At 34.5% G+C, this 18,992-nt stretch overlaps 1 pseudogene; it reads left to right on the top strand.

The window, feature by feature from the left end:
* Positions 1-7,581: 7,581 nt before the first annotated feature.
* LOC122095172 lies at positions 7,582-7,678 on the top strand (annotated as a pseudogene).
* The last annotated feature ends 11,314 nt before the right edge of the window (positions 7,679-18,992 follow it).

The raw sequence follows: 18,992 nt of genomic DNA, 5'->3' as shown, positions 1-18,992 counted from the left end.
ATGGCCTAATGGCAGCACTGACGCAAACCCATGGTGTGTTACAATGGGAATACCTTGCCACTTCCCAATTACCAAAAATTCACACATCCATTACCATGCTATGCAATATGGCCATCAAAGGTGCGGAATGATGCCGTCAAACTTATGGCCGATTCCCTGACCATCTTACATGGCCCAGTACAAAAACAATCTTTGATTTCCTAACAACCGAAGAGGCATTAGCCTTACAAGTCATCCACTACTATTTTAACATTGATAATCATATGCCCAAAAACCTCGTTTTAAAAGTTACCCAAGAACTCCCACTTTCAGGGAAATGTTGTACTCGTCCCAATGGGCAACCTATCCATCAAGCCATTGTACTTTTTACAGATGTTAACAAAACTATGGATTTTACAATGCCAATACTAAAAAAATACATGCTTCAAAAATATTAACTGTCTGTTCAAGTTGCTAAATTACTGGCTATTTTGCTCGCCCTCACATCTTTTCCCAAAGAACCACTTAATAATTTTTCTGATAGTTTATATACTGTACAAACTGTTGCCATTCTTCCTGGAGCTTTATTAAAAGATGATGTTCATGATGTAGCAAAAATAATGTGTAAACTACAAAATATATTAGACAATCGTGTCCAACCCTGGTACATTCAACACTTTAGATCTCATACTAACCTGCCCAGACCCCTAGCTGCTGGTAATGAAGCCACTGATCGTGCTGTCACACCAACTGTACTACTAACAAATATGTGCATGGACCAGGCCTGAACGTTAGATGGTCATTTTCATTTATCGGCAGCTACTATCAAACAGTTATTTTCTGATTTAACACACCAACAATGCAAGCACATGATTCGGTCCTGCTCCTCTTGTGCACCTCTTTTACCCTTAAGATCACATCAACCCATGGGAACAAATCCACTAGGCTTTAGACCCAATAGCACATGGCAAATGGACATAACCCATATCCCCCAATTCGGTAAACAAAAATACATCCCTGAATGCATAGATACATTCTCAGTCTTTATAACTGCTTTAGCCTTAACAGTGAAACAAAAAGGCACGCTGTTAAGTCACTGCTACACGCCATTACAATTATGGGTGTTCTTAGGACCCTTAAAACAGACAATGCCCTGCTTACACCTCCAAACATTTTTGTGAATTCTGTACCTTTTGGAACATTACACACCAGACAGGTATTCCATATAACCCACAAGACGAAGCCATTGTTGAACACAGTCATAAAGAAATCAAGACCATTCTTTTAAAAGAAAAGGGGGAACTGGAGGGGCTAGGGCTTAAAGATCCCCAAACACAATTAAATTATTGCCTTATAGTAAAAAACTTTTTAACACTCACACCCACCACATGTGGGACCCCCATTTCCCTGCACTGGGGATTCATGAAACACCTACTCTGGTCCCTTTGGATAGATGGAGGGACCCCATCACAAGAAAATGGGAGGGCCCTGCTCCCTTAATGGCACAAGGGAGAGGATTTGCTTGTATCTTTCCAGACATGAGTGATAAACCTGTTTGGATCCCAGCTGGAGTTGTCTGACCAACCGTCACCACCAAAGCACAAGATGCATCAGGTACGCTTGAACAGTGCGAGGAGGAGGAGACACAAACCTCGAGGTAGAGCCCATGCCAACACTTGGGGAGACCTAAAGATATTGGTTGAACAAGCCCAGGTTATGGCCCCAGATCCTGACCCGGGGCATGGTACTCTATTCTTCCTATTGTGTGCCATTATTACAACCAATTCTCAATCTGCTGCAGGGCAGGGTAAGATAACTTTAGTGCCCAGCCCCCAAATTTAATGATGGTAGGGGAAGTTACCACCACCTTCCCTCAAATGCTTTCTTCCAATGGCAGGGTTGGCCTTCCTTTCTCAGCAGATGCCTTATGGCATCAAAAACAAACCTTACTTTTAGATGAAAGTGAGCCATCTCTTTTTGTTTTTCAAACGAGATGATAAAGCAATTTGATGGCTGTACCATCCCCCTCACAACAGTAACGCATGGGATGGTATGGTGGAACTACACAGGACCCTACCCCATTTGTCCCACTGGAAAAAAATTGAAATCAGGCTACTGACATACATTTTCACATGCAGTTGTGCCCACGCAGGGAGTTTGATAGCTTTGGCACTATTTGCACTCCTCTTGAGGAATTAGTGATTAGCCTTTGTGCCAATTCCTGGCAAGGCAAAGTGTTTGGGGAGCTCACATTGTCCCTCTACCCGGCTATATACAACCAATCTGAAAAAGATCCCAAACCTCAAAATCTAAATGAGTTTTTTGACTCTTCAGGAGGACGATTGGGAGACCTAGGAGCCCCCATGCCAATCGTTTGCTCATCACATCCCTGCTTCGATTTGTCCCCTTTCCTATTGGCCAATACTCATCGCTGTAACCGATATGGATACAACCAGGTGTCAGGAATGGTAGTGGTTAGAGCCTCATTCTTTTTTTGTCTAGGAGACAAATCCTCCACTACTTGCACTCTCAGCAATCACTGGCAACCCAATGACTCATAGCCTTTTGCCGGTTTGGTACGTGTTCCCCCATTTATTGTTCTGGCTACTAATGACTCTCAGTTTTCTCAGGTTCAATTGATTCGCCCACGCACTAAAAGAGCAGTAGGATTGATCATTACAATCGGGTCCGAAATCATCGCTACAGTTGCTTCATCTACCACTGCTGCTATATTGCTGTCCCAACGCATGTCCACTGTGCAACAGATAAACCAGCTCATCCCTCAACTCTCATCCATAGAATTACAACATTTACAAGTTGCCAATCATCTTAAGGGAGGCCTCCTTGTGCTCCAACAACAAATAGACTTGCTCCAAGAACAGATCACGTTTCTTCGATTACAACAAGGAGGACTATATAATGCAATGACTACTTCTGTCTGTCAGCTTTCCACTCCTGCATCCAATGTCACTGAACTTAATAACTACATCAAAGGCCCTTGGTCCCTTAAGTACTTAAACTTCACCCCAAACCTGCTGCATGATGTTACCCGCCTAAACCAAACCACCATACAGCTTATTCCCACTGCCTCCTTTTTAGAAGATGTGCTTAAAAAGTTACAACAATGGTTTTCGCCATCCTCTCTGGTCATCTGGGGAGGCCTTGGACTTGTAGGGCTTTCTCTCCTAGGAATTATTAATGCTTGCACTCTCGGCGTCAAAAACGCCTCCAACGACGGGTCACTATAATGACGGTCCTTTTAAAAGAAAAGGGGAAATTTGTGGGTAGAGCCGGTCAGATCTGGTTGAGTCAGCTAGAGTAGCAATTGAAGCACACTTCCTGCTCATAGAGACGAGACCCACAGTCAAGTCTACCTAGCTTGCCAGCCATGAGCTGTCCAAGTTCCCTACATGCCCCCAGGGGACCAAACAGTGGCTGTCACCAAGCAGTGCCCATCATCAACTCCCTGCTAAGTAATTGGCTGGGAAGGACTCCGGAGGTTGGGAAAGCTGGGGCTATAAAATCCCAACCCTTGTGCAGAAATAAACCAGACATGCTTAAGTCTATTCTTCCAACATGTGTTCCTTGTGTGCGTCGTTCATGCTTACCTCATGCTGGAGATCTAGCCCTACAATGTAGCAATTGGGGAGGCCCTTATAGTCCTTCACCTTCACTAGGCTTGAAGCCAAGAATCTGTGATAAGTGGGAAATCAGGCAAGAGCTAAGAGGAGGACAGAGAAATAAGACATAGGAGCATTGTCCTTTGGTAACAGACACTGTCATCCAAGGTATGGGTGAGTTAACTCTATTCTTCTCCATACATCTTTTTGAGCAAATGCAAGAGGGAGAGAAAAATAATCTATTGAAATAATTTTGCAAAGAATAACTTCAATATTCCTGATATGGTATCTAAGGAGAGGCTTAAGAGAAAAGAAAAAAGTGGAGTATTCTTCGGTTTCCTCTAAGCATCTTGTTAGCAAAATATATCTTTGAGGTTAGAAGTGATTAAACCAAAAATTGGTGGAGTACTGATTTTTGAGGGCACTTCAGACATAAGAAGACTTTCAAGGTAAAAGAAAAAAGAAAAAAGTATATCTAAATATTTGTGATCACAGCTTCTTGGAGTGGTATTTTGGAGACAAAGTTTTACATTAGAGATTGTCCTCATTAACATTGAGGCTGGGTTTCCGTGGCACCGAAATGCAAGTGGGAAATTTAATGGACTCGCTTGGATAATTAAACAGCATGATAGAAAAAGAAATGGAATATAATATTTAGTGAATTACTTTGAACAATTACTTTGCCAGAACAAAGAAGGAAATATATAATGCAAATCACTTGACATAAACTTATGAATGAAAGTAGTCAATAGAAATGAGAGAAAACAGAAAGGACTGTTTCCTTTCCGGTGGAGGAATGGGTTCTTGATCTTGTTTCTTCCATTCTATCTTTACAAGCTATCAAGTGTGGCTTAGGATTGGAGTATCCAGTTCAGACCAAGAGAACTTGCAGAAGAAAATATTTGCAGCAGATATAGGTGATTTATAACCTAAGACAATCTATTTAAATCTGTGAAAAATCCTCCTCTACCCCAAACTGCCCACTTTAAACAACTTTGTATGCTTTTCACAAGATTGTCCTTCATTAACTATTTAAAATTTTGAGAGGTCATCATCATACTCTATAGAGATTGCTGTTTGGTTGTGCTTTTTGTGTGTTTTTGTTTTTTGTTGTATTTTTTCACTGAATTTCAAAAGGTTGTGCAAGTGTGTTTCAATTAAGTATGTCCATCTAATTGTCCAATGTTCCTGGATCAGAGTCACTCCTTCTATCCTTCTCAACCAACCCCTTCTACAAGATTTATTTCCGATTTACCACTTCCTTTCTCACATGTGTACATTGAGTATTCTAGCTGTACTTGACCCTTGTTCCATTTTTCATTCATTCTATGTCTTTACAATTATTCCTCTCTGGTTTCAACTTCCTGATAGTCATTCTGTTAAACTGTCTGCTCCTACTTTGAAAGGTTTATATACATTCCATGGAGTTTAAATTCTGCATATCCTTAAACTGATGTCAGCTTATATTTCCATAATTCATTCATCTGAAGTAACAATTTGCAAGCCTGGAGACATGAAGCACCTAGACCTGATTTTATTCACCTCCATTTGGAAGATTAATCTGTAGTCAACAAGAAAGTTTAAAAATGGCTGAGAATGTATTCCTAACTACCAGTTTTATAAATGGCTTTGTACAGTGGTTTGTGATTATTTTATTTTACATGGCATAATATTTTCTATTACCAATAAGTTTTGGAAAAAGAAGATAACTAAAATTTACTAGTGTTGAGGAATATGATAGAAATAGAAGACAGATTTTATGTTTGTCAAATCTCTGATGAGTACCCATATGCAAGAGTTAAAGTTATATTTCTTACTATGTTAGACAAATAGGGAAAACATAAAACACCATATGATAAGGCAAATGTTCATGACTTTTTTAAATGTACTTATTTTGTGATGAAATTTACTCTATTAGCTAATGTTTTGGTTTGAAATATGGGAGGCTGATCTATTTAACAAATTTTCGAAGTCACCTACTGAGAAACACAAATGATGGGAGGGTACTCTTTCTACACTTCAATGAATGGTTGAACCTCTTTGGCATTGGTGCTGGGTAAATAAATCAACTCTATTGTACCTTGCTCTACACTTGTAAAAGTTGTAACGCCACTAAATATTATCTACTTTTAAAGTGTTATTTTGGCAAATGTGATTTTACAAAGTTTATTTGAAAAGGAATACACTTTCAGGAGATTAAATGTAGTTTATCATTTGTTTGAGAATGACATCATTTTTATACTACAGGACCAAGTTTTACTGAAGTACCAGTGTTTTGAAGCACTAAGAATTTTCTCAATTAATGTTTTTCTGAATTATATTTGACCTCTAGGTCAAGTTTTCCTAGCCTTGGTAGACCAATTATAGATCTATCGTTCCAGGAACTATTTTTTGGCCTGATGATGCTGGACTGAAATCATTCATTAATCATTAGGATAGGGGTATTACAAATAATCTTGTGACATTTGTGGTCTTGTTCACTCATATGGGATGGTCATCTGAAAATTGAAAATTTGAATTACTGTACTTTAACATTTTGTGATCTCATCCTGCATTTTAAGTTGCCTTGCATTTCACAATTGCTTACTGCTAATTCATGCATTTCAAGAAATTGGGACCCTGAAATATAGGAAATGAGAAATTGAGATGGGTCTTCAATTACTTTCTGTTGGCATGTTGTATGGGCCTCGGTGAGATCTCTTGCTCTAGTTATCTGATGATGCAGGTAACTGGGACCTGGGATCCTAGGACCCGTGGATCCTGTGGAAGAATAACACCTTTTAGACATCATATCAGCAAAATTTGAGTATAATCAGTAGGAATGCTTCAGAAATATGGAGAAAAACAGTTTGGGACCAGCGAGTTAAATCAATAAACAGAACAGCAGAGTAAAATCCCTTATAGATTAAAGAAAACAACATTGGTTTTTTTACCATGTGAATTCAGAAACCAAGAACAATTAGAAGGTATCACAAGTTTATACCGAAAACATTGCATTGATACTTTTTATATTCTAATATATATTCTAATCCTGATTATTTATATTCCAATCTATTTATTGTAATAAATATCAATTAATTTGTCAAATTATCAATTAATTCCAGTAAGATTCACTGTTTGAAATATAAAATCAGCACATAAATATAAAATATATAAGTATATGTAATATAAGAAAATGCTTTGCATTGTTCTGTTGTGGTTAAGGTAACAAAGGCCATTGTTTTAAAATATTATTCCATTACCTCTACCTCAGTGTTGGGTAGAATTAAACTTAAAGCTTTACCATTTGGGGATGTACAGCCTAGAGGCAAGAGGAAACACTGTGATTAAAACATTACCAATTTAATGCCTAATAACAAAGAGAAACATATGGACTTCTCCTGGAGCCTCCTGGGTAGCTATGATTACAGGCGTGAGCCACCAGCGCCCGGCTTAGTCTGAACAATTCTGTCTGAACTGTTCATCTCTCTATGATCCTTTGTAACTAAGATTAGTTTTGCTCCAATACGACAATGTATGCTGTCAGGGTAAGATATTCTGGTAGGTCTCTTCTTACATGGAGCGAGGGTAAAGGGTCAGGCAGACATTTGTGCCAGTAAGACCTCATTTGGGAAATTTTAAGCTGCAGAAGTTTAGAAGTAGCTCTTAAGCAAGGCTTACTTTGAATCCATTAGCTCCACAAAGCTAAATCAGTTAATAAATAAGTACTTGAAAATCCATCACCTTTGGACCTAGCTATGAAGGCTTCAAAGTATGATCAAATTTCAAATGAAAAAGACTTAAAATAGTTATTGACAAAAAATTGCAAATGTGAGCAATTGAACAAACAATATAAGTTTTTTCCACCATACACAGAATTTTGCAGAAGTAAGATGAATAGCAAATTTGGGAACAATAGGTTTCCTTGTTGCAAATAGGCAACCAAGGATATATGCCTATCTTAAGTTTGCATCATTAACTACGTAAATTTACAAGATACTACATGCTTCAGCAGCATGTCTACCTGAATTACAATACAGAGATTAATATGGCTTTTGCACAAGGATGATATGAAAATTTGTGAAGTATTCCATATTTTTCATTCTTCAGATGCAAGAAATGAAAAACAGTTATGAAAAAGTTGATTACAAATATACAAGTGTAATAATACATATAATTCATAGGAATAAAAGTTAGTTTGACATGAGTGTATTCAATCTTCACCTTTTTAGAAAGGCCTTTATATAACATAACCTTTATAAAACTTTTGAAATAAGATAATATTGTCATTTTATCCCAAAGAAATAAAATTCTATAAAATTCTATAAGGACCTAGGAATTAAACTGTTCCTATATGGAATGCAATCTGAAAGAACACATTTATTAATGGACCTATATATTATAATGTAATGTCGAATTCAAAGTATTATATCTAGGAGAGAAAGAAATAGATTATGGACATTTTACAAACAGAATATAAATATTTTAAAATATACTTTTTTCAGACAAGCACCAGAAATATCTTTAGTTTCTCTACTACTCATTTCAACAGATAAGTTAAAAATTATTTCTGATTTAAAAAAATCACAAACTCTATAGTTATCATTATTGATGTATACAAACAACTCGAATATATTTTGACATCAAAGTCAGGCAATTCACTTGGAAGAATACCATGGAATCCATGAATTTCTAAAGTAAAATATTGCTGTTGCTTGTTATTGTGAAAATATTTTGTATGGACACTTGGGATGGACTGGCAATTTTGAAATTTAAGAAACTTAATGGAAACATTAGGACTTAAGAGAACAATTTGTACAGATTTCCACAACTTCAAAGAGGTAGTGATACATACTTCTCCTTTTGGTAATATCAAATGCAGTTTCTTCTAAGTTGTGCTTCAGATCTGGTTTGATATAATGGTTCAACAGAAGGAGATCCAGCGTATCTTTGCTATATCTATACCCAGCAGCAAGATACAAGGGGGTCAAGAGGCCTTTAGTTTGGCTACTGGGTCTGCATCATGATGAAATAAAGAAGCCACTCTGGTATTATTCCATGTATAAGTACTGTGCAGGGGTATCCTGCCATTCACAGTTATTCCATGAATATCTGCTTTGAGCCACCAACTCATGGACAATGTCTAAGTGTCCACAGTAGGCTTCTAGATGAAGAGGTGTATATTCATCGTTATTCCGGTGAATTTTCTGCATCTGTTTGTTCACTATTTTTTATTTTCTCTTTTTTTATTTTTACTATTCTAAATTATTCTAACTGGAGAGTAGAGATTTGGTAGAGAGCAGAGGAAAGATTTTCCTCTGTATTCAAAGGGACAAACTGAAAATGAGGACCAGTGGTGTCTTCATGTGCAGCTTATTCTAGAAATGAGAAAATAGGAAATAATGCCTTATATGTAAATGAATTGGGAAATGACAGATCAGAAAGTGAAATGATGTAAAAAAAATATAAAAGCAAAATAAATTAGGATAATTATGGAGTAATCATATTACCTATGAGAACCATGAGAGGGAAAGAGGAAGAGAGAGACAGATGTGCAATGATATAACTAGCCACAAAATCCATCCCTCTGATCAAATTATAGAACAAATAATTTTTATTTTTAAAAGAGATGGAAATAGAATTTAAGATCAGATGTCTCCATTGTTTTTAATTATAATTTTCTTATCTTAAATACTTGTACAAGGGAATTTCCATTCAACAAATCAGTTTTTTTTAATATAATGGATCTTTATATAACTTTTCCACACCCTTCCAAACCTCATCCCACTTCAATTTTTTCTAGTTTTATACAGTTGCATTGAATATTATACCTTCACTCTCTTCCTCCATAACTCTCTTTATTCCTTCCTTTTGACTTCCACTCACATCGTCCAAATGATAGTTTCCTGCTATTAATTTTGTTGGAGTAAAGTTCAATTTTATAAGAAATTACACCTTTGAAATACTCCTCTGCAAATCGCATGCTTTGGTTAATATTTTTGTGTAAACTTGTATAAATTTCTAGCTTCCAAATATGAGACAGAACATGGGTCCTTTGTGTGTCTGGCTCTGACTTTGTTCACTTAATAAATTTTTAGATCTATCCATTTCTTTGCAAATAATGTAACAGTCTTAAAAATGGATAGGTGCAATCCAATTGTGTATATGTGCCACACTTTCTCCAACCATCACTCCGCCAAAGGGCATCTGGGCTGTTTCCCTAACTTGGCTACGGTGAATTGTGCAGCAGTGAACATGCTTGTGAAAGTGATTTTACTGTAACCTTTTGGAAGAATTCATCACTACCTTTATCGGAGCAATCCCCTAGCCAGTTTTCCAGAATAAGCACATCCCTCCCTTCATCTTCATCACAATGTATTGTAAGTCCTCAAAAACACACTTCCCCCTACAGGTCTCAATAAGCTAAAACCACAATGTGCCCATATTCTTTCAATACATTTTTTTCATAATTGTACATATAATTTAGTGAAAACCTTCTATATACTTTCCTAATATGGGAATGAGGGACATGACAAAGTAAAAGTAAGAAATATGCAAGTTAATTAGCTATTATCATGTTTAAAATCATTTTCAGCTCTAATTCATAGCCTCACATAACATTATTTTTATCTTTATTTGATTACTTCTTCTAACCCGTAAATTATAACAGGTGAGTTAAAAGCAAAGGCAAAAAGTGTTGTTTGATTTTGACACTCATGTGTGAGGTTGCACAATATGGGCAAATAGATGGATTGGAATTAATACCTCTTATCCATTTTGTTAACATAGAGATGGTTTTCCCAAACTGATTCTCGCAATTCGTATTCCATTAAACATCAAGAAACATGTGATAAAATCCTTTGTTTTGATCCTTATTAACTTTTGTTTCCATTTTATTTTATAATGGATAATTTCATAAATCTACTGTAGATGCAAAAATATGTTAAAATATTTCTATCCGTATGCATTGATATATACATACACACATATATTACACAGGTTATAATGATAATGTACAACTTCAGTAACTGTACAATTTACTAAATTATGAAAACTATCGACAGCTCATGCCTGGCATCCTGGTTACTCGGGAGGCTGAGATCTGACAATCATGTTTTGAAGCCATCCTGGGCAAGAATGTCCAGTATCCTCTTATCACCAAACAACCAACAGAAAATCAGAATTGGAACTGTGGCTCAAAGTAGTAGAGTGGTAGTCTTGAGAGAAAAATCTCAGGGACATCATCGAGGCTCTTAGTTCAAGAATTACAATCTACCTAAAAAAATCTATTTAATTTACACCTGTGTAAGTAAAGTATTTCCATCACCCAAATGCACAACCATGCTCATTTGCAAGGTAACTCTGTTTTGTCTGAAGTACCATAAAACATTTTCACTTAAGTTGAAAGTATTGCACAATGGGTTCATTCTTTCTCTCTCATGCATTTTTCCACTCAAATACTCAAATCTTACAATTATTACAATTATTTAAAATCATAGCTTGTTACATAATACCCAAATATTAGAGTTTGATTTGAGTGTCTTGTGTCCCCTAAATGGGTGTTCTTACCACTTTGTCATGTCCCCAGCCCTAAATCATCCTGATTATTTTTCAGATACTTGTGTATGACCTTGGGCTCAGTCCATGTTATATTATTCTTCCTGGAATTTAGGATAACAGGTACATGGCATTGTGTACAGATATTTCTGTCCAGTCTGGGCTTTAACCTCTATCCTCACAAGAGTAGACTCCCATGTAGTCAGGATTTTCATAAGCTTGTCATAGCTGATATTATTTTTTTTTAAATCTTTGCATTTCCTGCAGGTTCATGAGTACTGAATTAATTTGTTTTCTTGAGTTGTTTTGTTTCATTTGAATATATGTGTTGAGTTGTTCCTACTTTTCCTTTTGTTTCTTTCAAACAAGTTCTTACCTAAAGTGCTGAGAAACCAATTCTTATTTTTCACGATAGTCAATGTGAACATGATTTGTTCCAAAGCAATTTCAGTAATATTGAAACACCTTCATACCTATGGATGGTATATAAATGATAAGTGCTGTGAAGAGTCTTTTTATTTTTACAGCAGTCTTTGTTATACACAGACAGATCATGAAATATATGAAGATAATAAAACTACAGATACTAGCAAGGAGAAGAAAAACCTATTATTAATTGTTTGACAGAGGCTTCCCTTCTAGTGAAAGAAATATGTTGCTTGACGCAGGATTTCACAAAATTATATTGCTTGGAGGAAGCTAAACAATCATCTAATTCTACAGAATTGAGGGAGATGAATCAAATTCCTGAATAGTTTACATTTGGGTCAAATAAAAGCATGCTTCCAAAAAGATAGTTGTGTTTAGAGAAACATGATGAGTTGTATATAAATAGGTGCTTAGTTGATTTTGTTAATTTGTAAAGTAATACAGGAAAATAGAGTAGAGCAAGGTAAAAAAAAGAACTTCGCATTGAAATACTCATGTGTGTGTGTGTGTGTGTGTGTATGTGTGTGTACACATGCATGTGTATACACACATGCCCATGTGCAAGTGCTCATTCATTCATTCATCATCCTTAAGCTTCTGTGACCAAGGATAGAGGTTTACCACTTGAGCCATTGTTCTACTTCTGGTTTTTCAGAGATAATCACATGTATTTTCATGATTGGACTGGCTTTGATTAGTGGTCTTCATATCTCAGCCTCCAGAGTAGCTAGCTAAGCTTATTCAGCCTCCAAGTAGCTAGTTAAAATTAGGCCTGTCCTCTACGCTTCACTGCTCTTTTATTCTTGTCCTGAGGTGTTCACAGGCTTAAGTCATATATACGTCTAGTTGCTTTAAGAAATACTCTTACTGCTTGGCACCAGGGGCTCCCATCTGAACTCTTAACTACTGAGGAAGCTTGAGAACAGAACCCAGGCCAAAAGTTTAGTAGAATTTTTTCTCAATCTATAGCTGGGTGCATTGGATCATTTCCACCCTCCTGCACTATCTACAGGTTAAGGTTGGAAGGACTGCAGAATCCAGGCCAGCCAAGTTAGGAATCTAGGCAAGTTGGTGTGCAACTCTTATGCCATTGATAATGGGGAGGCTAAAAAGACAGATCAGGTGCATGTTCTTGTGGAAAGGGAACCCCTATCCTAAAATTAATCACTGATATGACACCAGTCTAACAAAAACAATACCCCAAGATGAACACAATTTCCCACAACCAAAATAAGTATATACTTGAACATCCAAAAACTTAGTATAATCTGCTCTTTACTCTAATATCAGCTTCATCTAATTATCATATGATGAATAGTTTCTTCATTAAAGTTATTATATATTTAAAAAGACCTAGAAAATTCTTTCTCACTTATTCAGTGCAAACGAACGGCAAATTGCCTCATTTCTTACATATTTGACTACCACTATAAAATCATCTTATGATTATTATTAATAGTAAATATTCTGATTTATTACTTTACTTTGTAACAGTTTTTAAACTTTTGGCTTCTCTACTGAATTTGAACTATTTAAATAGTATCATCAAATTATATTACTTGGGTACTTAGGGCAGTTTTTTAAAAGTTTTTAACCAATGGTTTCTAGTAATTCTTTTTTTTTTTTTTGGTGGGGGGTCCGGTCGTGGGACCTGAACTCTGGGCTTGGGCGCTGTTCCTCAAGGCTAGTTCAAAGCTAGCACCCCACCACTTGAGCCACAGCGCCATTTCCGGCTTTTTTTTTCCTGTTTATGTGATGCTGAGGAAACGAACTCAGGGCCTCAACATGCAAGGCAAGAGCTCTACCACTGAGTCACCTTCCTAGCTCTCTACGAATTCTTAATTGGTATATTATTTAGTTTATTTTTAATTTCAATTTAATTTTATTGTAAAGGTAATGTACAGACGGGATACAGTTACATAAATAAGGTAATGAGTACATTTATTATGGAAAGAACATTGTTATCTTTTCCATTGATTTTTTTGCACACTCAAAAATAAAACTACTGATACTTTTCCTGTCGCTATTGTCCAATGGGTACTTTTCTTTCTTTGTTAATGCATTTTTTATTATAAAATTGATATACAGAGGACTTACATTTACTTAAGTTACTTCATTTAATTTTCTAAATTTCAAATTTTGAACTTAATTATTTTCGTTTCTTTAGGCCAATTCTTTTTTCAGAGTTGTAGGATTAGTTAATTTAGTTTTGCATAATTTTAACACATGTAAATTATTCAGGCATATATTTTGCTTTCAAAATAGTTAACATGTGAATATTTAAAAATTATTTTCTTAAATTTTATATGGTTGGTGAATTTAAATATATTTATTTTCTTATAGTTCTAAACATATTTGTCCAGGAAACAAATACTGTATTTTCAAGAATCACATACTTTATTAAAAAGGCTTCATTACATGGTCACTTTTTGGAAATATTTATACTTGAATTAAAAAAAAAACTGTTTGAGCTGAGCATAGTGATTTGTGGTTTCCATATTTTAACTATGGTGGGAAGTGTAAATAAGGTTTGTAATTCAGGAGAGACTGGGAAACTATGAGAACTTATCATAAAATTTCCAGAGTGAAATGATTAGAGATATAGCCATCCCTAGCAAGATATAGAGCACCTGGTTATCATATTCTAAATCTTGAGTTAAAACAACAGTAACATCAATCTTTTGTCAAAATAAAAGGATACATGTTTCAAAATGTTTATTATTTAAAACTTGTTTGAAAATTTCACGTCTTTTATATCTTAATTTTCAATTTACTTAACCTATAAGAATCCAAGTATCTTATGAATATTTTATTTCTACTAAACTTTTAAATAGTATGAGCAATATTATGATTTTATATATTAAAGTACTTTTATTGTTTGTGATAATTTCCTCTGTTTAATATGATAATAACAATATTCCAAATATCTGTATGTGGTGTGTGTGTGTGTGTGTTTATGTGGGTTTTTTCTGTGTGTACTTTGTAATGCTTGGGAGATCACACAATTGCTTCACATATGTTAGGCCAATGTTTTCCCACAGAACTATACTGTCTTGTTGTAATACAAATTGTATTTAAGTTATGACTTTTAAATTTTCATTGATAGTATGCTTTCTCAAAATTATATATGATAAAATGTGATCCATCTTCTATCCACTTTCGCAATTGTTATTGATATTCTTTCTCTTATTTCTTTTAAAATTAATTATATTCCTATTGCAAATTTTTTACATTGTAACAGCTATATACAGTGCTTTATTTTCTATTTTATTTTCCCCATGTTATCGAACTTTCAGTCCAAACTATCAGGTGGATTAAAAACAACCTAGATTCAGGACAGTTTATTTTTTTCCTTCTCTTCTCTGAAGTCTTTCTGTTTTTTGAAACAATACCAATGACATAGAGCTCCTATGTGTTCCACCTTTCTTCCCCCCCCCTCTTCTGCAGTACAGCTCAAGTAGTTATCATTCAACTTTATTATGCTATCATGTTATCTAAATCTTAACTCATTCCTAAATTAATTTTAGTTGCTTTGAGCAATCTCTAAAGACATTTTTCTATACATAATATCAGGGGTTTGTGTTTTCACAAGTTGGGAAATATGAATGACTATCAAACATCTAGATATCTCTGTAGAATATTGGTTCACCTGCTCAATAATCTCGTATGTAAATTCAAGGAATACAAGTCAGTCAGAGAAATCTTGTAAAATGGTGTAGCTTAAGCCTTCATACTAGCTTTGAATCATATTACCATGTTTAGTGAAGATAACATAGTTCTACTATAAGAACAGACACATAGAAGAAGGTAAAAGATTTGTCAAAAAAAAATTCTTAGTTTTATGGTCCACAGATTTTGAAAAGGATGCTATGACTTTATGAAATAAAAACAGAATCTTAAATGGTTGTATTGGCACTATTGCCTCTCTAGATTTAAAGAATGATCTTAGACTACTACCTCAATCCTTTGTTTGTTTGTTTGTATCCCGGTCATGGGGTTTGAACTCTGGGCATGGGCGCTTTTTGTGTGCTCTTCAGCTCAAGTTGAGCACTCTACCGCTTTGAGCAACAGCAAAACTTCCGGTTTTCTATTGGTTTATTGGAGTAAGAATCTCATGGACTTTCCTGCCAGGGCTGGCTTAAACCACGATCCTCAGATCTCAGCCTCCTGAGTAGCTAGGATTACAGGCGTGAGCCACCAGCACTTGGCCTACCTCAATCCTTATGAAGAATGATTATCAAACTAAATGTAAGATGTAAAAACCTATAAAACATAAATGTAAAAATTCATGACATTGGATCAGTAAGGTTTCTAAAAATTTGACATGGAAAACATTAGTTGATAAGAAAAGCAAGAACTTGATTATATCAAGTGATAACCTTTCATAATTCAAAGGCCACTAAAACAGAAATGAAACCATATCCAACAGATAGAGGGCACATATTTGTTAATGCTACAATGATTCTGAAACTTAAGTATTTTTATATCTTCTAATTCTATATAAATTTTTTCCTGAATAGGATATTTCTTTAAATAACCTATGTAAATTAATAGTCAATAGGAGGAGCATATGAAATAAGCTACTCTTTGGTGTCTAAGGAATAATAAAATGAAAACTCACTAGTATGACCATAATATAAAAAGAGGACACAAGATATAGTAATGCATTTGTGGAGAAATTGATATATTTCTCATAGTGATCGATTTGTATAATACTGCAATCATTTTAGCAAACAAGTTTTGAAGTCTTCAAAAGGTGAAAGAGAATTGTATAGGATCCAGGCATTACACTTCTATGAATGTATTAAACAGAAGTAAAAAACTTTTTTGGACAGAGAATGTACTTTATTGACAGTGAAATTCAATAGTATTTGTGAGACCCTGGAAATAATCCCCCAAAACAAATTTTGAAAAGACACACTATAGAGGATGTATGCTGGAAAAATTCCTGTAACTGAATTTTACATCTATTTTAATATCTGTTCTAAAATTTATAGCATTTCTATTTGAAGATGCAAGTTTGTGAAAATTAGGCTTTGAAAAACTATGAAGGTACAATTCACTTCCAAAGCACTAAAATGTATATAATAAAAAGAGATAATATATTGTAAGTGAATTGCATGTCAGGAAAAAAAACTATTGTTAAAACTTCTTCACACAAAATGCAGAATAGCTAAAAAGATGTTTTTGGTGTTGGCGAAAAACTCTTTGTAAACTACTGCATTTAAAACAAAGATGTGATTTCTGTTTATTTTGAGGGTATTTTGTCCGTTTGAGTTTATACAGAGATAACTCAATCCAAAATTATATGTGATAACTGGACTACCTAGAAATTATGCATCACTTCTAAGTAATATTTTTATTATTTTTATTTTTTTATTGTGAAAATAATGTACAGAGGGGTTACAATTACATGGACAAGATAATGAGTACATTTCTTATCAAGCATTGTAGCCTCCTCCTTTGTTTCCCCTTCCCATCCCTTCCCCCCCTCCCCCCCTCCCCACACAATCCTCCCCGCTACCCCCCCAACAAAGTTGTAAATTCCTTTTTGACATAATGACTTGTACATCTCATTGTTGCAATGGGTCCACCTGTAGCCCTATTTTTTCCCCGATGCTTTCCCTTATTTGCAAAATCTAGTATATGTCTGAGTAAAGCAGAAAAGGTCAGATAAGGTGATGTTAGGGAAATGAACCCTAAGATATGTATTCAAATGTTATTTTTTCTTTCATACGATTGTTTGTAAAACATTTATAAGATTATTTCTTTGTTGCTCCCTCCTCCACAGTATAACCCCTGCTTTCACTGTATTTGATGTCAGTATAATTTGTGGAGGGGAAGGGGAAAAACTTCTAAGTAATTGAGAAACTTTTCTGCAAGGAAGTTTTAGCAAATGACAGAAGACCCAAATCTATGCATCTGCATTTTATGAAAGTCATATGTTACTTACTTAATCCAATTGCTTATCTCTACTTTGCTAGGAAAAACATATTCTCAAGATAAGAGCCAAAAGCAGTGAAAAGAACAAAATACAAAATAATCTTGATTTATCTGTGAGTAACAAATGAAATAAAACAATTCCACTTAAGGGACTCCAATATTAGTGTATGTGAAGATGTTCCTGAATGCCAATATCCATTAAATTTTTGGAATTTTAATTTCTACTAACATATGAAAACTAGAACAAGAAAGCAAATATAGACTTAGAGTGAACCAGCCTTGAAATCATTTTCTTAATCTTTTTGAAATTACAAAAGAATTGATATTCCTTTGCTTTGGAAATCATTTAAAAATATTTATCACTTATGATAATTCAAATACCAAGCAAGAGTAATTTTATATAATGATTATAAATATCATTTTATTGCTATTGTAAATTAGAATGAAAAAAACAGTCCCAATATATTACCTATCTATCATTATTCTTAACTTCTAATCATTACCTAAATATCTTAAACAATCTAAATAGTCATGCCTTTAACATAGACGTAAATATTCTAGACTTTTTACTTAACATTTTCCAGGGGTATGTATTCATGTTTCTAAGAAATGTTCACAGCAGTTAAAAGAGGCCTTTGTGAAATTAATGTGATAAATTTTGTTGTTGTGGGTGTAGTTTTTAGTGGTTAATTGGAGATAAGAATCTAACAAGTACTTTTCTGTCTGGGTTAGTTTAGAAACCAATTCTAAGATCTCAACACGGTGAATAGCTCCTATTATCAGGGTCAGTTACAGGCACTTGGTTTCATGAAGTTTGTTTTTTTTTTTAATTTTAATTATATATTAAGATGCTTGTTTCACTTAATGTATATCATTCTACACATAAATATTTATATATGTATATATTTCTGAGGACAAATAATCTCTAAAAATGTACTATTGTATACATAACACATATATATAGAAGACAGATATATATATATACAGAGAGAGAGGGAGAGAGAAGACAGACTCCCTCTAAAATATTTATGCTACTATTTTTGACCTTTTTCATTTGAAAGATATACAGTCTATTTTTCTAAAAGTTTCCTACAATAAAAAAGCTAATATTTTAATAGAATGTAGAGTTTATTACTTTCAAGAGAATTATTGATATACACATGATATTGTAGTAACATTTACAGTATATTACTTGAAAAGGTTCTGCCCAAATTCTTAAATATTTGATTGTAGTTAGGGGATGAGGAAGTTAATTCATACTGATTAGGAATTTGCAATGCTTCAAAAAAATCTATTCCATAATTTGTTATAAGCACGTAGTCAAGCTATATGATATGGTTTAGTTTTTTGTTTACTTGTTCAAAATTTCAATATGGACGCATGCACAGTGGTAACATTAAAATTATTAATCAAAAGACAAATAATAATAAAATAATACACACATATCTGACGTTCAATAATTAGCACTTATAATGCTAATAATAA

This window comes from Dipodomys spectabilis, unplaced genomic scaffold, assembly GCF_019054845.1.
Source record: "Dipodomys spectabilis isolate Male_0828 unplaced genomic scaffold, ASM1905484v1 ptg000012l, whole genome shotgun sequence".
Lineage (NCBI taxonomy): Eukaryota > Metazoa > Chordata > Mammalia > Rodentia > Heteromyidae > Dipodomys > Dipodomys spectabilis.
This window is presented reverse-complemented; position numbering and strand designations above follow the sequence as displayed.